This window comes from Mus musculus, chromosome 12 (assembly GCF_000001635.26).
Source record: "Mus musculus strain C57BL/6J chromosome 12, GRCm38.p6 C57BL/6J".
NCBI classification, from domain to species: Eukaryota; Metazoa; Chordata; class Mammalia; order Rodentia; family Muridae; genus Mus; species Mus musculus.
This window is the reverse complement of record NC_000078.6, coordinates 82,917,108-82,940,826: the sequence shown is the minus strand read 5'-3', so window position 1 is coordinate 82,940,826 and position 23,719 is coordinate 82,917,108. Positions and strand designations below refer to the sequence as shown.

At 44.4% G+C, this 23,719-nt stretch overlaps 1 protein-coding gene and 1 long non-coding RNA gene across 11 annotated transcripts in view; one reads left to right on the top strand and one right to left on the bottom strand.

Annotated features, from left to right (window-relative positions):
* The window catches only part of Rgs6 (regulator of G-protein signaling 6), a 545,511-nt gene that overhangs the window by 221,235 nt on the left and 300,557 nt on the right, over positions 1–23,719 (bottom strand). The gene's annotated exons all lie outside the window — the stretch shown is intronic.
* 1700085C21Rik (RIKEN cDNA 1700085C21 gene) lies at positions 1,672–8,307 on the top strand. Its single transcript, NR_046045.1, has 3 exons — positions 1,672–1,822; positions 3,252–3,307; positions 7,433–8,307. It is a non-coding gene; the product is annotated as an RIKEN cDNA 1700085C21 gene (long non-coding RNA).

Sequence of the window (23,719 nt, the reverse complement as noted above, 5' to 3'; positions counted from 1 at the left end):
CACACTCTTCTCTGAATATTTTACAACAGCCAAAGCCATAGAAACAGAAAGTAGTAAAGTAGTTGGCAGGGATTGGGAAAGGGGAGGAATTAGGAATTATTATTCATCAGAGAGAAAGCTTTCCATTTTAAACACGTGGTAATGTTTTCCCCCCCTCTTCCACTTACCACCTTTATTGACTTTATAACTTGAGTGGCAGAAACCCAATGCCACTTGTATCTGTGGTGGGGCTAACACAGCTGGCTCTCGGATTTGGCACTTTTCCCTTCCCTTCTCTTATTCTAAGGAACTGCTAGATTCCCAGTTTTCAGCCCACTCTCCTGCCTTACTTCTGTGTCAGCACACCACGACTGTCTCCGTCTTAATAGAAACCAGTTACTTTCAGAAAATGAGTTCACTGGGGCCACATGTACGTTCTCTATCATTGACGAAGCATCTGCCTACATAGTCATTTGTGAGTCTGAGATCATCGCCACCTGTCCTATAGAGATAATATATTTGCTTTAATGTTGTAAGTCTGTGAACCCTGAGCTTGCATTTTCTGCGAGAAGAGGGATTTGTGAAGTCAGAAGACCTAGGCTGAGTCTCACCTGGGACATGACCCTGTATAGCAGAATGGCCCCAGGCAGGAAGCTCTGCCTTGGCATTTGCAAGAGAAGTGGCAACTACTCAGAACAGAACAAATGTGAAAGACAGCTGATTTTGGGCACTGAGAGATTAATAATATGTTATTCGCTTTTATTTCATTATTTATTGCATTATTTCTCTTCTCACCCCATGGTCACTTCCATGAGAGAGAGATGTCATTGTCTCTCTCTTCTTTCCTTTGTCCTTGGTGCAGGAAATAATGCCTGACACACAGCTGGTGCTCAAAATATTTGTTCAGTGAATGTGTTAGTAGACGACATTTTTACAGTTGTTCTGTGAGTTCGAATCATGGCTGCCATTTTTCATCTATACCGACTGGTCCATGTGAGCGAGACTTGAATCCCAGACATAGAACGTTTGAACCATAACCTTGAGAGACTCAGGGCAAGCAAACTATATTTATTTATGATGTCATTCCTGCCACTCCATTTCTAAAATGAGCCTTTTTCTCCAATCTCTGCTATTTTGATAACCTACTTACCTACTACTGTTATGCCTCAACTTTGAGTTCCAAATTTACCCATTGCCTCCAGCCACACATGAAAGATAAGACCCATTACTTTTTTTTTTTCGAGACAGGGTTTCTCTGTATTGCCCTGGTTGTCCTGTAACTCACTTTGCAGACCAGGCTGGCCTCGAACTCAGAAATCTACCTGCCTCTGCCTCCCAAGTGCTGGGATTAAAAGCGTGCGCCACCACGCCCAGCTTACTTTTTGGAAGAAAAATCCAGGTAAATACTCCTTGTCTTCCCCCTAGGTTCTCCTCTAGCTTCTTCAATGCCTAGGCCGGTTGTACATTGAGCTCCCTGGTGAGTGTAGGATACCAGAATGCAACCCCAAGGTCCCATTGGTGTGACTTTCAGCATCTGCTTGAAGGTTCCACCCTGCACCTGTCTCCCCATTTTACATCTACTATGGACTAAATGTCTGTGGCCCTTCAACATTCTTATGTTGGAGCTCAATGCCCAATGCGACAAACCATCATAGGCTGTAACTGTGATGTCATAGGCGGGGCCCCAAAGCAGAACAACTGGCATCTTTTAAAAAGCAGATACCAGAAGGCTTGTTCTCTTCACACACGTGCACAGAGTTGGCTGATGAGGAGGAAGAACGAGCCCTCGTCCTGCCCTGAGCCCTGCTGGACTTTGCCCGTGTACGTTTCAGCTTCCTAAAATGTGAGAAAATACAATTCTCATCTTGAAACTATCCAAGAAGGGAGCATTTTGCCATGGCATCCATAGCAAACTGCTCAACCCTCACCCTCCCCGACTTTCTAAACAACAGGCTCCAGTGTTAAACACAACCCTCACAGCTCACAGAGACTGCCCGTGGCTGCCACCATTGTGCAAGGTGACATTCCTATCACAGTGGCCTAGGCAAGACAGACCCTGTCATTTTTTTAAAAGATATTTTCTTTATTTACATTTCAAATGCTATCCCCTTTCCTAGTTTCCTCTCTGAAAGTCCCCTATATCTTCCCCGACCCTGTTCCCCAACCCACCCACTCCTGCTTCCTGGCCCTAGCATTCCCCTATACTGGGGCATATAATCTTCATAAGACCAAGGGCCTCTCCTCCTACTGATGGCTGACCAGGCCATCTTCTGCTACATATGCAGCTAGAGACACGAGCTCTGGGGTACTGGTTAGTTCATGCTGTTGTTCCTCCTGTAGGGTTGCAGACCCCTTTAGATCCTTGGGTACTTTCTCTAGCTCCTTCATTGGGGGCTCTGTGCTCCACCCAATAGATGACTATGAGCATCCACTTCTGTTTTTGCCAGGCACTTGCAGAGCCTCACAGGAGACAGCTATACCAGGCTCCTGTCAGCAAATCTTGTTGGCATATGCAATAGTGTCTGGGTTTGGTGGTTGTTTATGGGATGGATCCCTGGATGGGGCAGTCTCTGGATGGTCCTTCCTTCAGTCTCAGTTCCCAGTACGGCATTCAGACATTTGAGGTGCAAGTTTTTTACATTAAAAGCAGGCCCCCGTCAACTTTTTCATGGGGGCCCATCCTCAGAGCTACATTCTGGCATTGACTCAGCACAAGGGAAAGAAAAGCCTTATCTGCCTTAGCTGTCCTGTAAACTTCATCAGACCTGCCTGGAAGAGCCTGGATCTGCAGGGAAACCTCCCTTGCTGTGACCTCGTGAGCACCCAGAGAGGTTGCCACCCACTTCACCATCTCCCTGTTAACTGAACACCTCTGAGGTCCTAGGACCATGCCCGGTTCTTAGGCTTCAGCAGAGAGCAAAACGGACCTTCCATTCCGTTTCCCTGCCTCTGTTCAGTTTGTCTTTCGCCAGAGCAGTGGTTCTCAACCTTCCTAGTGCTGCAACCTTTTAATTCAGTTTCTCACACTGTGGAGGCCCCTAACCATAAAATATTTTTGTTGTTACTTTATAACTGTAACTTTGCTACTGCTGTGAATCATAATATAAATATCTGGTATGCAAGATCTCTGATACACAATTCCCGTGAAAGGGTTGTTCGGCCCCCAAACCACTGCACTAGAAGCAGACTGGCAAAAACCAGTAGAAACCAAATATTGAACTTGTATTTTAGGTAAGCATTTACTAATACTTTGTTTATTATTCCTCTCCCAGTAGGACTTCTGAGATACCTCAACTATCCCCAACTGGTTTAGATGTGAGAAAATAAGGTATTTTTAAAAATCACTTTTCCCCCAGAACCAATGTTTGCTCCCTGGAGGAACAGAGAGAGGCCTTATGAATCAAAGCTGGCTTCTAAGGTCACTCAGTGCGAGCACCCACCGTGCTATGGTCTAGAAGGTCCACTCAGTGCTAGCACTCCATGTAGCCCCTCCTAGGCTAGTCTCAAGCGTCTGCTGATCTGGGCCTCCATCTGGAGGTACTGAAGGAAAACTCACTTGTGCTGGTATCAGAATTAGGTTCCTTGTAGCTGTAGCACTGAAGGCCGGCACCTCACCTTGCTGCTGTGAGTCCAGGACAGGATCACACAGGCTGTCCATACACTTTAACATGCAGGCTCCTCAACCTTCAGATAACCAGGTACGCAAACTAGTTCTCAATTGCTACTAACCAGGGAACGCGCTTGGCTTTTCAAGGGCCATATGATTAGGCCAGACCCATCCAAACAACATCCCTGGCCATAAATCTATGTCATGTAACATACCTAATCACAGAAGCAAAATTAATCACATCTGTGGAACCAGAGATCATGCATAGCATGAGTGTCCTTGGGGAACCCACCCCAGAGCCCCCGTAAAACGCCAAACAATTGATTTCATTTGGAGTGATAGCTTTTCTTTTCCTTTTCTATCTTCTTTTTGGGCAAACATATTTACGTTCTCATTTACTACTAGGCCACACACCGTGGCGTTGTCACAAGGCTAAATGTCTTCATTGTTTAAGTTTTCAATTGCTGGGTCATTTAGTTCCAAGCTTTATGATGTTTTCCTTAAATGGATTAAAACAACAACAAAGAAAAACAAAAACAAAAAAAACCCCATAGAACATTAAAATTGCAAGCATATCTTCCAAAGATAACCAACATACCGGACAAGTGCATACTTTTGTTAGTTATTATATGAAAGCTAATTCCATGTTTGATGAAGTAAGTTGCTGGAGTTGATAGCGTCGGGTGGCATTTGTTGGAGCCGGGGCGGTAGAACTTTACTCTGATAGATTAGGATAAGTTTTCTGTAGTTGGCCAGCCTGTAATGTGGCTAATCCCAAGGAGGAAAGCAGGGCGAGCTGCCTCTGCTAGCTTCCCACTGTTGCCTGAACACCTGATCACAAACTTAGTGACTGAAAGCAGAGCTGTTTACTGTTTTTTGCCAGAGCTGAGAAGTCTGGAGTGGCTGGAGAAGCTGAGTCCTCTCACGTTCCTAGGAGAGACTCAATGGCTTGGCTCTTGCAGCTCTAGGCTGCATGCGATCTTTAGCTTCTAGGCCCTACCTTATTGCAACCACATCTGCCATACAACTCCTTCGCTGGCTCTGAGCACCACCCTCTCCACTGCCTATGAATGACTCTGGGTCAGCTCATAGCATAGTTTAGGATAACATGCCATCTCTTTGAATACATAGAGTAACATAAGCTCTAGATATCTGAATGGTCAGGCACATGATTCCAGGGCTTTATGCTACCTATTGCATAAGCCTTGGGAGGTCTGAAGGAAGTTATGTGTTCTTGATTGTTCTGTGGCCTGTAAGTTCACTCTCAAAGGAACTGCAGTGGTGCCCTAGGGGATAGCTTACTCACCAAGGGCAGATATTAGACTTCCTTCTAATGCATTGTCCTATGGGTTCATATAGAGAAAACAAAAGCCATGTAGAGTCATATCTAAGGGATGACACAGGAAGAAAGGAATCTTTGCTCTGATCTCCAGGGACGATCTAGGCAGAGCCAATAGTATAGCCTTTACTCACAGTTATTAGCACTGCATTGTGATCGCAAGCCCAGCTATTAAGTGCATTTCTGAGTCATTCTACACAGTAAAGAGGGAAATAGATGTCCTCTTGCAGCAGGCACAGGTCTGTGTGCTTTTGCTTCAACTTCCATGAGTGCACGGCAGGGTCAAGGACATCCTTCTACACCCGCCTTCAGTGACAGCCTTTGAAAGTTGAGCCAACCCTGTGCAACTGCCATAAATGGTTTCGGATCAGCTCAGAGGCACTGTGCCATTTCCTAGAAGTCCTGTAGGCCCACTCTTGGTGACAAAGGTTACCTTGGGAGATTACAAGAAAGGCATTAGAAGCCATTGCATGGAACTAATGCTTTCTTAAGGCAGGAATGTTTATTGGCTGCTGGTGCCCATATTTCCTCTCATCTTTTATTACTTTCCATCTTAATAGGGCCTTTGCACCATTCCACAGTGCATGGATACAGGCAGCACAGTGGCTTTCATTTCCTGTGTCTACATACTACTTGCTAGACCCGCTGTCTACACTCACGCTGGGTTAGCTGTTGACCCAATTTAATGCCTGGCTGGAAAATTTCCTCTCTGTTGTGATTAAAAGGGAAGGAAGTAGGAAGAGAGAGATGATTCAGTGACATGTATATTATAATTCTTTGATGAAAGGAAGAAAGGGAGTAGTGATGGAGGCTGTCTAATGATCCATAGGCTTAGGATTTCACTGTAGGCTTGAGCTTCTGACCCACAATGCAGTTGTAGTTGTTGGAAGCCCAGAAGACTCATGCTCAATTATATGCAACCACATACATCTCTTGAGTCAATTTTTCTTAAAGCTATATTTTACCTCCCAAACCACTATTAAATATCATATTCAACCAAATACCCTGGCATCATTCTTTCGGATAACTTACCAATTTAGTGGGGAAAAGGCAGGCATACTAAGGTAGACAACACATTTGCCATCATTGGGGAAGGCTAGGTGGGCTGGACTCAGAAGTGAGCTAAAGGGGAAAGGTTGCAGATAGAATTGTGTGTCACATGGCATGCTGCACATTATTCCAGCACTTGGATGCAGGATACAACAGCAGTACATGTTCATAGGGCACCCTCTCTGGTGTTCAGTACATTTCCTGTAGGCTGTAACTGCAAGGGGCGTTAAGAATGTCTTGTCTATTACTATCATTTTATGCCCTGAGCTATTCAATAACAGCCAATCCATTCAGCAGTTTCTTCACAGATGGGGGAATGAAAGTCAGTGTATCTAGAATACCAGGCACGTGGACCTTCTGTGTGGTGCACTGTCCTGCTGGGCCAAATAATGGCGGCTGCACGTGGAATTAAGATCTCAGGTGGTTTTTTTTCAAAAGCCAGGTAACCTTGGTCTCCTCTGAGCCTCAGGTGCTTCTCTCCAGTGCTGACCATATTTATTACGTTAGGTGGTTTTAGAGACTGTGTGTGAGAGTATATGGTAGGGAGGATGATGTCTTTCTGTTCCTACCCCTGATCCAGTTGGCCTGACCCAGGAGTTTACTCAGTCAGGTCACATGGCAAGAGGAAATTAGGGTGGCTAATGACTTATAAGATGGAGACTGTCCTAGAGAATCCCCAGTTTAGCCCATTGATGTTATAGGAGTCCAAAAAAATGGGTGAAGAAAGTAGGGGGGAGGAAGGAGGCAAAGGTTATTGTGGGGCCATGTAAGAGGGACTTCACTTCCTGGGGTTGGCTTTGAAGAGGGAAGGGATAAAGAGCCAATGTAAGGTGCTAACTTCAAGATACTTGAAGAAACAGGAAACAGATTCCCCCTGGAGCCTTCAGAAGAGAACATCTTGATTTTAGCCACGTGACACCTGTGTCAGATTTTCTAACCTCTAGAACACAAAAGAGAACAGAGTTGTATAGTTATAAACCAGTACACTATCTCTCGGTGCTGAGGACAGAACTCTCATGTAGGCCACTGAGCTCTAGCCCCAGCCCAATAAAGCCACAAAGTGTGGCCATTTGCCACAGAAACCAGAGAAGACTGGTGTGGGCTGTGATGACTATGTCAGGTCAACTGCTGCAGTTGAAAACTCTGCCCCTTATCTAGAAGCTGTGATCTCATCCATTCATTGGCCCATGTTCTGCCAGGCTTTCGTTAGTGCAAAGTAAGGTGGTATGCTTAGGTATATAGCTCAATGAAAAAGCACTTGCCAGTATGTAAGGCTCTGGGTCTGACCCTTAGCTACACACCAAATAAACAAATGGATGAACAGCCGATATGGGGTTTTATTTGTTTGTTTGTTTATTTTGTAGCAGGGTAGCTTGGGGTTAGGGTTAGCTACATGGAAGGGAGGGAATCAGGGGCCATGATGATACACCCTAACATCTCTAATGACTTTTTCCCAGCTGCCCAACAACAAATGAAGATGTATTTTGGGGCCTGTTTGACAGACAGGGTTGGAAATGCTGCCACTTCATTGCTGCCATAGTGGAACAGCTTGTCACGGCGCATAATTTCTTCTTCTCTGAAAGCCTGGCCCAAGATCTGCACACTGCCCCCCCCCCCCAACTGCTTTTGTTTAAGACTCAACCATGGCCACCAAGCAAGCCAAAATGTATAGTCACTTTGAGTGTCTGCCCGAATGATAATTGTTGCGGTGTCCTCGGGTGACATCTGAAGTGCTGGACAGTTGACAAGAGACAGCGCAGTGGAGTCTCTGCCAGTTGTCCCGTCTCCCAGACTCTCACGTCGCTTCCTGGGACAATGCCATGTTTTTCCTCTCTTTCTGCCCCGGAGGACTCCATTTGTCCTGGCTGTCACACAGTTTCATTCCTTTCTGTGGACCAACACCATGTGAGGACGCCTCATTTTAGGTGAGGGCTGAATACCAGAAATGTTGCGCACAAGCTGAAAGCCAGTGGAACGCAAGGGTGAGCCACTGGCAGGAGAGAGACTCTGATCTAAGCTGTCCCCATCTGTCAAGGTCTCCTCTCTCAGTCCCTCCCTAAGGAACCCCCTCTGGATTTCTGCCAGTGATCTTCTTGTATGGCACCCAACTCGCAGCTTGCATGGAATATGTCACATGCTATGTATGTGCTGTGTGTTATGTGTTATCGGAAGTTCAAGATTTTTGTTTTCTACATTCTTTTAAGCTTTCGGAGGGCAGGGGACACACACTTTCTTATGGCCTTTCATCCTCTAACCTCCTACAGAATGGTTTAAGGGGCTAGACCTGTATTTGAGATATTAAACTAAAGCTATATTATACTTCACCAAGATGAAGTATGTGTGTGCACACATGTGTATACATGTTTGTCTTTCTGTGTATATGCCTCTATGTGTCTGTGTATGTATATGTCTTTCTTTGTGTGTTTATGTATCTGTATGTGTGTCTGTGTCTCTGACACATGTGTGTGTGCATGTGTGCCTGTTTGTATGTGTCTGTATACATGTATGCCTTTCTCTCTATGTGTATGTATGTATGAATGAATGTATGTATCTGTGTGAATGTGTCTCCCCCATCCTCTGTGTATGCATGCATATATGTATATGTCTGTCTTTTACTCTGTGCATATACGTCTCTGTGTGTGCATGTGTGTATGTGGTTGTATATATGTCTCTGTATCTGGGTCTCCTCTAACTACTTCTCTATGTGCATGTATGTATGTGTCTGTATGCATTTGAATGTATGTATCTCACTCCATTCTGTGTATGTGCCTGTGTGTACATGTATGCATGTGTGTCTGTGAGTATACGTCTACTTCTACCCTCTCTGTGTGGATATGAATGCAGGAAGAGAAAGACAGAGAAGGAAAATACTAGCACTTATTTTTTTTTCTATCGAATTAAGACTGTGCTCTAGGAAGAAAATATTCTATTCTGTTGTGTAATATCGTCTATAAAACCACACTAGAATAGTGAACATTTTTCAAAGCTCTAATATTTAAAGGTAAGGCAACCAACTATTACTAAAATGTCTATCTACTCTTTGAAATGGAGTCCCCCGTAGTCCAAACTAACCCGAAAGCCATTATGTGGCTGAGGATGTCCTTGAACATCTGACTTCTCAGTGCTGGTGTTTCGAATGTATTCCAAACTACAGCTGATTTCTAGCAAGAGTTCAGGCAGAGGACTGAACTCGGGTTTCTTGCATGTTAGGTCAGGGCTCTACCCACTGAGCTACATCCCAAGCCCCTCCCTGTATGATGATTAGAACGTTAAACCAGGTTGGATCTAAGTTTCCTTCCATTGAATATGGTACGGAGCAAGAAGAATGCTGTTGTTAAAGGCCCCTCAGGATGAAAAGCATTTTAAAGACAAATAATTAAACACGTGCCAATTTTTCTAATGCCTTACCCTCCACGAAGCTGTGGTTTTAGGACATGGGAGAGCATTTCCTTTCCCAGTATCTTTCATTTCATGTATTTAACCATAGTCCTCTTGGCATTAATTAATTAAAGCAAGTTGGTCTAGCCTTAGGCATAAATCTTAATGTTGATCCCTTCACTTAAGATGCCCTTTGAACTTGGAACCTCACTCCAACCCACAACATGTGAAGACTTCCCACATAACTCCATTATTTCTTGGTAGCCTGTAACACTGGCTCCTATGTTTTAAACTTAGACAGTAAAAGCATCTATTGATCAGAATGGCAATAAGTAAAGCCAGTACAGGAGGAGTGTAGTGGCCTCTGACATAGGCAATGCTAGTATTCTCCTCCAACTACTTTATCACACAACAGACTTCAAACTAAGGGAAAACTCTGACTTCAATGCAATTTATCGCTAGTTGGGCCGACAAAGCATGTTAGCAACCAGCTGAGTTCGGCATACTGTACCCAGGACAGTGGGGACGAAATCAAGGAACTGGAAACTTTGTTCTGGTCTGCAGAGAGCTTAAGCCCTTGATGCACATTCAGAAGGAGGCAACACAAGCTAAACAGCATGTTGCTTTATTTAACCCAATGGACCAAATGATAGAATTTCTCTCATGTGGAGAGAGAGCAGTATTGTCCTGCAACGTCCATATTTCAGAGTAGAAATGCAAAGGTTCCCAGGGATGACGTCAACAGCCCAGGGGCACATATCTGGGAAACTCACCCTCTAGACTTTACATCATGAAATCACTCTGTCATCATGAAATATCAATGCCTTGATGGATTTCAGAAACCAGAAGCCAGCTCCTTCTATACATGCATTTATTGACCATCTCCTACAATAAGCTAAACTTTCTATTTGTATCATCATGAGAAAACTAACCAGAGGATTCAAGAAGCCAAGGGGCTTGATTGTCCAGCCCTAAGACTGACCTCATGCAAAGTTTCCTAGATATTTACTATGTGCTGGGCCCTGTGAGAGTCACTAGGGCACCTGATGACACAGGTGGCAATCACACCCTCAGGGAGACAACGTTCTAAGAGAGGAAGCAGACAATAAGCAAACATGTGGAGAACAGGAGAGCAGGGATCCTGAGTAAGGAATATTAGATGGACAGCACACCGGAACAGAATAGAATGGTAAGATCAGTTGCACTGGGAAGATGGGAATCAGGTGAGGGGCCCAAACATGCAGTTTCCTGGATCAAGAGGGTTTCTTAGGGACAGGACCTAGCAAGTGCAAGGGCTCTGGCTACAAAGAGACATCAACAAAGCAGATGAGGCTAAAGCAGAATGAATGGGCGGAGGGATAAGGCTAGAGAGGCGCTGCAGGTTAGGTGGCAGACTGAAGCCCCTTGAGAACCCCCACTAGTATTTGGGATGAAATGAGATTGCCCAATGGACAGGAAGCTGGTCACGACTATGATCTGGTCTATCAGAATGAAAAGGCACAAGAGAACGGTTTGGAAAGATGTCATCGACAATCCAGGAGAGTGGTGATGGTGACTTGGGACAAGGTGGGAATGGTAGAGGTGGTAAGTTCAGAGCATAAAGAAGCCAACATCTTACTGACTACGGGATTAAATGCAAGATTCAAGGGAAACCTAAGTGGAACAGAGTTTTACCAACATGGGAGTCATGAGCATGAGGGACATGGCATTGCCAGTGACTGAGATGGAAAGAGATGAAGCAGGGAATGTGATCAGGTCTGTGGACCAGCTGTGCATCCACTGGCTGCTCTAGTAGGCAATGCTCTACTAGGCAATATAGGATTGTGGGATTCTTGTTAGACAGGTGCCAAGGATGTATCAGGTGATTTCTTTTCTGGTGTCAAGTTATATAATACACACACACAAATTTAGAATAGGCTAGCACAGGCTGATAATCTACACACACAAAAAATAAACCATTTATTTCTCCTCTTTCTGCTGTTGAAAAATCCACGATCAAGGCACTGGCATCTGGTGACAGTCTTCTAAGTGTGACTTCCCATGGCTGAAGACAAGAGTGCCTGTACCAGAGGGAGAGTCCTGACTATTCCTTTAAGTAACACATCCTTACAAGTCCAGCATTAACCTGCTCTCTCCCTGACCACAGCCCTGACCCTTCTCACTCAACCCTGCTGTCCAGTACTGTTGCATTGGTGGCTATGTTCCTAACACATGAACATTGATGGGGAACACATTCAAACCATAGTAGCCATTAAAAGTCTCCCAGAGCAGCATTCTAACCTGGGTTTTCCACCTTTTGGCCTCCTTCTCCTCACCATAGAGCATGTCTAAGGTGGGCTGATGAACTTCCACAAAACCTGTTACCAGTGACTGGTGAATGAGATCCTATTTCAGGGGAGAGTGACTGAGCAGCACCCTGGCAGACAGTACATCCCGTGGCTTCCTCCTGGTGCTTTGCAATGGAGAGTAGGTAGAAGTAAGACTCTGTGGATATAAGGTGTGGTTTATACCCCTCAGGTGGAGACACCAGGCAGGAAAAAAAGCTCATTGCTTATCAGACTGAGTACTGAGGTTTAAAAAGAAAATTGCTATGGAATTTAAAAGAAAAAGAAAAAGAACAATACAGAAAAACAAAACAAAACAGGAAAGCAGAAACCACTACATACCACATCTTGGGGAAAAGCTTACATCTAGAGACCAGATTATCATATTTAAGACAAGAGAGTGTCTTCTGGATTGAAAAGGTGATTTGATGGGTAAAGATATCTGCCACCAAGCTTGGTTACCTGAGTTTGATAACTCACAAGGTGGAAGGAGACAACTGACTTCTAAAGTTGTCTTCGAGTGGGCCACGGCCCACCCTAAAATGGCTATGATTCCTGAGGGCTACACGGATGCTCCAGAGAGATGAACTTGTCTGGATCTGGGGTAGAAACCAGAGCTGGTGGCAGAGTGGGCTGTAAGACAAAGCTGCCAATGAGCAGACAACTTAGAAACCATCTGTAGGATGATTGGAGGTATACAAGATGGAGGGGACATGGAAAGGTAAATTTCATTCCCTTGTGACTTCTAAGGAGGTGCATAAGTGTGCAGGAGAGAGCGTAGAATTCCATAATTCCCTTTGAAAGCACACACCCAATGACCTAAAGCCTTCCCACCAGAGCCCACTGCTTAAGGTTTCCACTTCCTCTCTACACATGACCCTTGGTGTGTGTGTGGGGGGGGAGACATTCTACATCCAAGCTGTAGCAGCATCCAACCATGGACATTCTACACTCAGGCTGTAGCAGCATCCAACCATGGACATTCTACATCCAAGCTGTAGCAGCATCCAACCATGGACATTCTACACTCAGGCTGTAGCAGCATCCAACCATGGACATTCTACACTCAGGCTGTAGCAGCATTCAACCAGGGACATTCTACATCCAAGCTGTAGCACCATCCAAACAAGTTCTGCCTTCTCTTTTCCTCACTAGAACCTTGAACCTCAAACCTATCTTTGAAAAATGCAATTGATCTTAGAGAGACCCTGTTAAAATTAATTACTGTTGTGTTAAGAGTAAGATAGCAAATATTTTTGGCTTTGCAGGCCAGATAGTCTCAGGTCAGCCTTTGTAGTGTGAAAATGGCTACAATGCCATGTAAGTAAATGAACAAGGCTATGTTCCAATCAGACTTCATCTGCAGGCAAGGAAATTTGAAATTCATATTTTTTTGTACTTTAGGAGACTCTCTTTTGATATTCCCTCGCTTATTTTAAAATGTAGAAATCACACTTAGCTCACGGCATGAACATGGGAGTTACTAAAATATTCAGGTTGAGGTGTGCTGGCCCTGAGGTAAATGAGTTTGCTTCTTCTTGATGGGACTTGTTCCTGTCATAGCCGTGGCTCAGTTGATCACTGGGCAAGAGTAGTGGCAACTCACACTCCCAAACCTGCCATGCCTTGGTTATCAGCTTAGTTCTGAGTTCTAGTCTGTGACCATCAAGGCCACCTTAAATTCTTCTCTAAAGCTATGATACCTCTTCAAGAAAGTGAGCAAGCATAAAGGGAAACTTCTTCCACTAGCTATTTTCATTTTGATTTATGTCTCTTGATACCTTCCCCAAAGACCAAAAATATTTAAGGCATTTGAGCTTTGGAGAATTGGAACAGAAAACTGAAAATGCTACATCATGTTTTCTGATGCTATGACAGAGTGTCTGAGACTGGGAAACATAAAAGACCAGAAGACAATTCTTCAGTTCTGGAGACTGGCATATCTTTCTCATTACATCATTACATCAAGTGGAAAGGAAATGTCTACCCAAGGTCACTCCCATGACATACCCTCTTGCAATAATGGCCTTTATCAACTCACAAAATCAGAGCCCTCAAGGCTCAATCCACTCTTTAAGGTCACTCTTCTTAATGCGGGCACAATGACAACCAAGTTCCAGTCTGAGTTCTGAGGGGACACTCAAAACTTAGCAGGGCACAAGTGAGACAAGTGCTGGACCTACCGTGGTGGTGCACCCTGCTGTGTTACCCTGAGGAATAAGGTCAAGGCTCTCTTCTCTTAAAACTGGACTTTGTGGCAGAAGTGACAGTGGACTCATGTCTGTGAGACCAGCACCTCCTGTTTCCCTTTGCTTGATTGGTTAGTCTAAGGGAAGCCAGTGTCACAGAGAGAAGCCTGACCATTCTGAGACCACCATGTGAGGATGCATCAGTGGATAGTCCCAACTGATTATGTCTTCCAACCTCCCCACCAAAGTGCCAGGCACATAATCCAGGTGATCCTAAAGCCTCTAGCACACCCAGCTGCCAACTGAAACCACAGAGCTGTCTCAACGGATGCCACAAGAAGGAAAGAATGGCTCAACCGTATCTCACAGGAATTCCCGGTCACAAAGCTGTAAGATATGATATAAGCCAAAGCATTTATTTTAAGTTACTAAGTTTTGGAGGGGATTGGATGTGCCATGGATACATCACAGATAAATAGAACAGGAAATGGAAAAGAGAACTTTATCCCGACCCCAGACGGTATGGCTGAAATTCAGAGATGCGTGAAAAAGGTCAGTCAGCTGAGAGAGGGAAGAGTCTGAGGCTGACTTTGAGAGCCTAAGGACAGATGGAATTCCGAAGGCAGGCCTTATCTAAGCCAGCTTGAAGGACATGAAGGCACTAGGGATGGCGCAGGTTAGTAAGGTGCAAGTGTGCAAGAGAAGCGAATGTGGGCAAGAAGAAAAGGGGAAAATGACTCCCAACAAGAAGAGCTACTGGAGTGATGCAGCAAAGACCAGTGTGACTCTTAGTGAAGGACTGGGTTACTTCTGGTGGTGACAGCAGACTGTAATAGGAATGTGAGGAAAATAGGCAGTCATAAGCCCTGCCTCGGCCACTTCTCTCCTAGGGGGATGAGATAAAATGGCCTTGTGTAGCAACGTGTACAGAGAGAGTCCTAAAACCTGGCCATCTTCCCAAGAGATGGAGACCCGGAGCACACTGAACATCACCTGGCTGAAGAGTTGCCGGGCCTGAGGCAGATCCAGGTGGCAGGACTCTCCACGGAGTGGAAGGAAAGACAGACAGATCGACGGGCTTGAATAGGAAATGCCGCTTTGCTGATGGTGTCTGGCTTTCGGGTTTCTACACCTTATTCATGCAAGAACAGCGAGTCCCTAACACCAATATCCCTAACTAACCACATACACTCAACATTACTGATTCAATCCTCAAGTGTTTTCCAATGAGGACTCTCCATATGCACTTAGCTGACCTGAAGTCTTCACACTGAGCATCTCCACAGTATATTTCCATAACTCTAATAACACAGCTCCCTTCTCCCATACCCATGGAAGCTTACATGTGATCATCTGGCTAAATCAATGATCTTTTAAGCCTCTCCTCCGACACCTTCTGGCAGGTAGCAGGCAGAGGTACCTGTCACTCATCCAGGACAGTTAGCAAGCACCAGTGTGTAGCTTTAAGAAATTATCGAAAGCCTGATTTGTTGAAATACATCAAAGACCCTGAGACTGGCACATGGGATAACTGACGTGGTCATCATGGCAAATGGTTGACAGTAGATGGTTGACACAAGCTGGCAGGGACATTAGCAGAACAAGAATTGATTCTGCCCTTTGACTCTCTCTGGGAGAGACCTAGCATGGTGAATGTGAAACAAACCTTCAATTGAGAATTCCTAGTGGGAAACTAAGTCACTTTTGGCTGTTAAAGTCGTTTTCATGTCTGCAAGCGTATCTTCATTGTTGTGTACAGAGAATGTTCAGAGTCTCCTTTAGTGGAAACCCCAGGAGAACTGTAGAGACAGAGATTTAGGCATGAGTGACAGACTGAGCCAATTTTAATAAACTCTTTTTCTCCCTGTGTGAGTATGTGCATGTTATATGTATAGTACATGTATGTGCATGCATTATATGTATACAGTATATATGTATAGCACATGCAAAGTCAGCTTTTCATAGGTATCTACTCTTACAGTGGAGTGGTCAGTGGTGCTGAGAGCCATTTGAGTTCAAATGCTTCCCGGGTTTTACATTTTGTGGTGAGCTGTCAGAAGCACTGAGAGTCCAACAGACACACTCTGGAGCACAGGCAAACGCACACTCAGTCCCCCGCCCCTTTATAATTCTGAAATGCAGAGTCCTGGAAGAAAGCCTTTCTCACAACTCACTTGGTGGAAAGCAAGAGCTGAAGGGATGTGAGGCTACCATGGCGCTTCTTCATCTCACACAGTGTTAGTACTCAAATGCTTTCTGCAGGACTGCTGATGAGGCTGAGCCCTGGCTGTCACCGAGACTCCTCAGGAAAGTCACTATAAAACACACGCTCAGTACACTATGCTCAGTACACTATTCCACAAGGGAAACTGAGTTCTAGGACACACTTGACTGGGACTTTCAGATGAATGATCAGGTGTTCATGTCTGTGACTGGTGCTCTGGTCCATTTGGGTTTGCTATAACAAGATACTGGAGACTGGGCAGCTGATATACAATAGACTATACATGTAACAGTTCAAGTGTAAGATAAAGGTGGCCACAGACTGGAATCTAGCCTACTCTTTTCTGCAGAGTCCTTGTCTCTGTAACGTCCCATGGTGGAAGGGCCTCAAAGGTCTGTCTAATAGTCCTAGACCATTCTGCTAACCAACCTCGATAACTCAGCCACCTCCCAAAGGCCCCACAAAGTACTGTCTGGAAAGTTGGGATTTTGAGATCCCAGCAGAAGATCCAAAGCTCAAAGACTAGGGGAGGAGCCTGAGGCCAGGGGTGTTAACCCCCATCGGGTTGTTGGGTTGCTTATCTAAAGAGTCCACAGCGCAACCCTTGTGAAGTCAATGTGACACCATTTGATTTTTTTTTTTTACAAGTTCTAGTGACATTAACTTGAACATCCTAGCCTATGACAAAATGAATAAACCTAAACGTCTTCTGCACAATTAAACAAATAAGAAGCAAACGAGTAAGGAGAGATTACAGACAGGCCACGCGCTGTTGGCTTTCCTTGGAAAGCTGGTCTCCCAGGGCCTGGGTCCAGGTGGCCATGTATCCCCCATGCCAGTTGGGACAATCAGAGCTGCCTTAGGAGAGAGTCTGTTAAAGCTGTGAATGCTGACACCATGCCAGATTGGAGCTACAGACCACCATCATTGGGAGAGCTCATGGGTAACAGAGACCCCTGGATCCAGCTGTGGCCAATGTAGCTGACCCTTAGCCATCTACCACCCAACTCAAAGCATCTGCCCTTGTCTGCTCATGCATGGCCTATAGTGGGAGGGGACCCCCCAGTCTTTGCTTTACACCGTACTTCTTCCATATTTTCTCTCCATCTCCCAGTGCTCTGGCTCCTCCATAGGTCGACAGAAGAAATGGCATAATGGATTAGTGGTTGAATATCTTTTTTATATCATCTTGCAATCTGCATCTCTCCCCCCTCCCCCCATATCAAGGTTGTCTGTGCCAGGGGACTAGGCCCATATCTGAACCTTCACTGGGTACATTTTTAGGTTTGACTCTCTCTCTCACTCTCTCTCACTCTCTCTCTCTTCTCTCTCCCCTACATTAGCACACATTTCCCTGTCCTCATAGCTAGGTTCACTTCATCCCAAGCAGCCACTTTTTCCACTGGGCAGGGAACCAACAATAATTGCTCCAAATATGCCCTTCCTTATGTTTCACAGTTCAATGAGAATATGCACGCCTCTGCCAAATGGTGAAAGTTGAGTTTGCTGACTGCTGAACACCTTATTTGTCTCGCTTTCATGAATTCATTCAGCTACTTGGTACTCATGGAATCCTCTATATTGGGAGCAGGCACCTGGGACCTGGGTCCATATTCACATCCTCTGAACTCATCTTTCTTATCATCTCTGATGGCCTAGAGACCATATAGCAACCATTCAACAGGATGGCGACATGCCAGCTCCTGTTGTGACCATAACCCAAGCCTCTAGATTAGAGTCTTTCATTCCTGTTGCAATGCCAGGCGAGGAGTGCCTTCCTTCTATTCCTCAAAGTTTAGGGAGGAGAAATGTCCTGAGTACTCTAGAGGAGTTTACTGAATCAACAGTCATCTCTAAGTGTAGGCTGGATCTTCAGTGGAGTACCAGTCACTGGGTACCTTCAATGCCTTTCATTAAATACCCTTTTCTATCTAGCACTACATTTTAAAGATCTATGTGTGCATGTGTGTGTGTGTGTGTGTGTGTGTGTGTGTGTGTGTTTGTGTATGTGTAGTTATAGGTAGTTGTGAGCTGCCTCATGTGGATAGCTGGGAACCCAACCTGGCCTCCCTCAAGAACAATAAGCACTCAACCTGTGAAGCATCCCTCAAGCCCCTAGCACCGCACGTTAGGACACCAGGGAAGTCGCAGCCATGTTTAGGTTTGGGTATCTATTTTTTTTTTCTTATAATTGGGAAAGCCCAATCAGCATCCTCACCTCAGTTGTGTTTCTAAAAATTAGCAGTTTGCTGTTAAAGACATCTCACCATAGTGAGAAACAAACCTCGACAAAAATACCAACTTAAAGAAGCCTGGTATATCAACTTTGCGATTGGGAGGGTGAAGCAGGAGGACTGCGAGGTCCAAGTATGGGTAATAACGTGAATAACAGGTTATCCTGGACTATATAGCGAGAACCCGGCTTTTAAAAAAAATACAAAAGCTAAAATAAAACCAATCCCTCCAATACTATAGACTTCACAGTAACAGTAATGATGATGCTAATACTCTGATAACAGTAAAACATGATGGAATACTCTGATCATTCTGTTGGCACTTACTGGGATACCTAAGTCATACTTTTGCTATGATACCATTTTGCTACGATATTCTGATTAAAATATTCAGCTATGTGAAACCTTAAAGGAAATATTAAAATTTTTCCACGACTAAAGAGAAGCTAGAATGAGACGGTCTGGGTAAGCTGGAGGAGTGCGCATGCGCATGCCTGCTGAGGCGCTTTACTCTGCTACCTGACACACCTGGTCAGTGAGCGTTCCTCCCAACCCTGACCTGATTTCACAGCATTATTAGCAGCAACCATACTCTACGCGTACCATATGTCAGCCTTCTCCCACGTGTTCTCCAAATCAACCCCCTCGAATCAGGTTTATCGCGTGTTCGCTGAACGCACCATAAGGGGTTTTACATAGCACTCCAGATATCAGATGCCAAATTTCCTAGTGGAATAAACAGTGCAGGAGGTAAGGCAGTAGGGAATGAAGGGGACTGTGGCAAACCTCGAATCACATGCCACATTAAAAAGGAGCTGCAACAACGGCCACTCAGTGCCAATATTTATCTGATTTTTAAAGGAGGTTTAAGAATGTATTTATTGTGAAATCTGATTTCTAAAATATATTTAATCAAAATTTTTCCGATATCAAGCCAAAACAAAATCAAACAAGCCGCCTACATATGCTGGCAGGTGCCGTTCCCGTTCCCCGTTTGCACAGCAGGCATTATTGGCTGCACTACACTCAGTCTGGTCTCTGCAGACCTTGAGAACAGTCTTTCAGCTGAGGCACTGAGATTGTTTCCCCTGTTCCCAGTCTGTAGTTGATCTCACCAACAATGCAATTAAGGGCGGTGATAAGGATGCCATCAGTATAGCAGCTAGGAAGCACAGAAGAACATCTGGCGCCTGCCCACCCACACATCTGCACCAGGGCACACCTCCTGGTCTATGCCGCCACCCCCACCTCCTCCTAATGTCTCTTAATGTATGTCATCTCCATGTTGTTCATACAAACACATGAGTCTCCTTAGAGTCCCCCATGACACCAAGTTGAGGATAAGTGATCTTTACAGTCATCTCCATGAAAGAGATCTTCTTCGCCCTATCTGATGGATGGATAAATCCATAAGGCTAACCTGATAGTTAATAAGCATGAAGACCCAACCTCTCTCTTCTAACTTCAAATCAAGATCCCCTTAAGTATTAATAAAAACAATACGTGAGCTGGGTTTACTATCCCAGCACTGGGGAGGTAGGGACAGCTAATTCCCTAGTGCTTTCTGGCCAGCCTATTCAGAAAACTCTAGACCAGTGTTTAAACAATACAAAGTGACTGGCTAGCTCCCAAGGAACAACACTGAGGCCTCTCTCCCACGCTGGTACCTATATCCGCAAATGGAAACATGCACACACATGTGCATATATACACACAGAACTAAAACAAAGCAAAAATGATATGTACAGCAGAAATCTGAAACTCAGATACCTCCCAGGCTTGCTCCTGTAGACATTGGAGGAGGTGTTTCTCATGGCTACTGAATTGTGAAGTGGCTTAATTCCCTAGAACACAATACAAAGTGACACCCCCTTAGAGAAGACAAAGAACACCCCTTTGGAAGACATTAAAATCTGGCATTCTTGTAACATAAATGAACTGCCTGGTCTTTGAATTGTCACCCCAGTTAGAGAACTGAGCCAGGGAATTTGATGAGATACAATATATGAGCCCTGATTTAAGTGTGCCCCATGAAGACATGGGGTGCATTTTAGCTTGTCTGAGGAGGAGTGCCTCTCTGTAACAGAGACTCTCAAATTCAGGCCTTGGGGCAGCTCTGTGAGGGTGGGAGAGCACAAAGAAATTCTTTGAATTTTTCTGTAATCAAATCTCCAGAGAGCTCTAAAATGATTCAGCTGTGTACAAAGCCGTTCTTTGCCTCAGATTGAATTATGCCGCTCCAACCTATTTGGATTAAATTATAACAGTATATGAGCACAAGATGTTCCTAGGTCTTAAGGAATTTGTTGTTCAGACTCAGTATTGTTCTTATTCTTAGTTTCTTTCCCCATAAATAATGTTGAAGCCACAGGGTTTCAAGCTTGCTCTAGTGGCAGAAGTGTCCCTCCCCCTTTCCCAAGCAGGCCTCCTAGATGCAGCACTCTGTTGGGTGACAAACAGGGTCTGTGGGATGTTCTTGGGTGTGCTGGCCTTTGTCTAGAGTCACAGTGAAGTTCACCTTGCCCTTTATCCCCCATCTTAAGGATTACACTTCAAGGCTGCCCAGCTATTGTCTCATTTTGGAGCGAATCAGTAGGACCCAAAATGGGCAGGGGAAATGCTATGAAGTGGCTCTGAAGAATCTAAGCATTGTATAGGACTTGGCTCAACCCTTGTCAGGACATATTGTTAATATTATAAATGTCTAGATGACCATCTACTTGGGTCATCACAACATCATTAGTACAAAGCAAACCCGTAGTGCCTGCAAATACTGGATTCCTGAGTATCTTTTAACACTACTAAAGATGAAAGGGTTTTAAGAGAATTCTGAACACTCCTCTGGGAGGTGCTGGCCATCCAATGGCATGATTGTGGGTGTGTCCATAGCCCTCGGAGATACTGGATAAGCCTTGATCCAATGCCCACAGGAGTAAGTTAACAATTGCCTGCAGTCACTAACTTTTCATTAGAATTTCTAAAACTGAAGATCAAGGGGTTACTTTGATCATTTAAAATTTAAAACTAAAATAACTTGAATGTTGCTAAAGTCACTCTTACCAAACATAGCAGATCATCAATAATGGAATTTGGTAGCTGTATGACTCCTGGAATTTTGGTATATTATCTTAGCAATAGTGTTGGGGAGGCATTACTTTGGCCCTAATTCCCAGAACCAATCAGTAATAATTGATTGAGTAATAAGTTAAATCTATACTCCCAACCTCTTTTCTTTAACCACTTTGGACCATTGTGTTGTTACTGTGATTACCCTGTGGCCAACCATCAGATAATCTATTCAAGTTGACCAGCCATAAATCTGCCTACTATTTTTACCCTTTTCTTCAGATAAAGATGCTTACTCCTCTCTCTCTCTCCTCCCTCTCTCCCCCTTCTCCCCCAACCTCTCTCTCTTCCTCCTCCTCCTTCCTTCTCTACCCACCCCAGGTCTTCCACTGAGTGCCTTAAAGAGGCAGTTGTCCTCTTTAAGGATCTTATAGTTCAGATAAATGTCCTCTCATGACATTTCTAGGAGGGAGAAGAATCTTTAAGAGGTAGAATCTAGTAGGAAGTCCTCTAGTCATTATCTATATGAGCTTGAAGGGTATCCTGGGGACCCAGAATTTTCCTCTTTCTGTCTTTCTGTCTAGGATATTAGTGAACAGTTTTATTTTACATTGCCACAATGGCTTATTATTTTAACATAAGCCCAAAAGCATCGTAGCCAACCAGACATTGACTGTAGCCTCTGAGACTGTGAGCCATAAGAACTCCTTTTTATAAGCTAATTATCCAAGGCAGTTGTTATAGTATCCCAAACCAGACTAATATCCTCTATAAATATGTATCTTGATCTGTATACAGCCTCATCTGTGATACTAGCCTACAACACTTTATGATACATGTCTTTATACATGATTCTAGGAAGAGCACACGCTGAGAACCACTGCTAAGATGCTGAGGAACCCAGACCTTGTTGGGACTCAGAAAACTTCAGGCAGCCCTTGATATGCCTCTTTGATACCACCTCAGTTTCCCATTTCTTTCTCCCCTGGGTCAACTTCCACTCTTGCAGGCACAGGACACCTTGTGGATTTAAGACCTGTATCCCACAAATAGAACTTAATGACCTTCCCTCACTTCTCTGAAAACTCATTACCTACAGAATAAAAGACCTAGGGATGTGGCACACCTGGATAGACTCTTCTTTTAGGTTCATTCAAATTCCAAGGATGATTCTGCAAGTTCCTCTCTGTTTCCCAGGCCCATTCCTTATCCCTAACAATCACCGATGATGCCTCACAATAGCCTGTATTTCTCAACTCATAAGCATTTCAACTTCATTGAGCTATTGGTAGGTTACACACAGGGTGTGACCAACAGAATGTTCATACATTTGTGTATCTTGTCTTCTGTTCATGTGTCTATTGTCAGTCCCTCCCGTCAGATGGAGCAGGGAATTTTCCCTTCATGCCTCTGATTTCGTGAGGTCCAAAGCTCTACTGGCAGGAACAGGATGTTCCCCGAGTGGCACAAGCATTCTGCCTTCTGTCTTGCAGGTTCCCTGAGAGTTACAATCTTGAGACATGGAAGGTTCTCCTTCGTATCCTTCTTTGAGCATAAAGAACTGAGTAAAGCTCACACTGTACAATAATCTAAGGTTGTTGGGTAGCATATTACACAGAAAAGCAACTGACCAGACCCAAGAGAAGGAACAGGGGTTGTGGAAAAGGGCAACTCTTATACAGGCATAAATAAATAAATAAATAAATAAATAAATGGGAGGACTCTATGTGTGTAAAGGAAGGTGGGAAAGAGAGTTACAGGTCCACGCTATCAAGCAAAAGGCCTGGTCAGGCTAGATGACACATACCTACAATAGCAGCACTCTGGCTGCTGAGGCAGGACACTTGCAAGTTTAATGACAGCATCATCTGCACAGCAAGTTCAAGGTCAGCCTGAGCTGTACAGTAATGAAGTTTGAGGTAAACAAGAGTCTAGACCTGACAGTATTGAAGACGGGCTAGTTATAATGGGACCAACAAATGTACATTTTACCACCAATCAGAAGTCCCATAATTTACCTTGTGGCGTACAAATAACAGAACTGTATACTCCTGCTGCATTTTTTCCTTAAGGCAAGGCTTGTGACTCAGCTAAAGGATTTTCTTCATCACAAGAGAAACAAACAAACAAACAAACAAACAAATCCTTTCAGGTGATGTTTTAAAGAAATTTTAAGCCGGGCATGGTGGTGCACGCCTTTAATCCCAGTACTTGGGAGGCAGAGGCAGGCGAATTTCTGAGTTCGAGGCCAGCCTGGTCTACAAAGTGAGTTCCAGGACAGCCAGTACTATACAGAGAAACCCTGTCTCAAAAACAAAACAAAACAAAC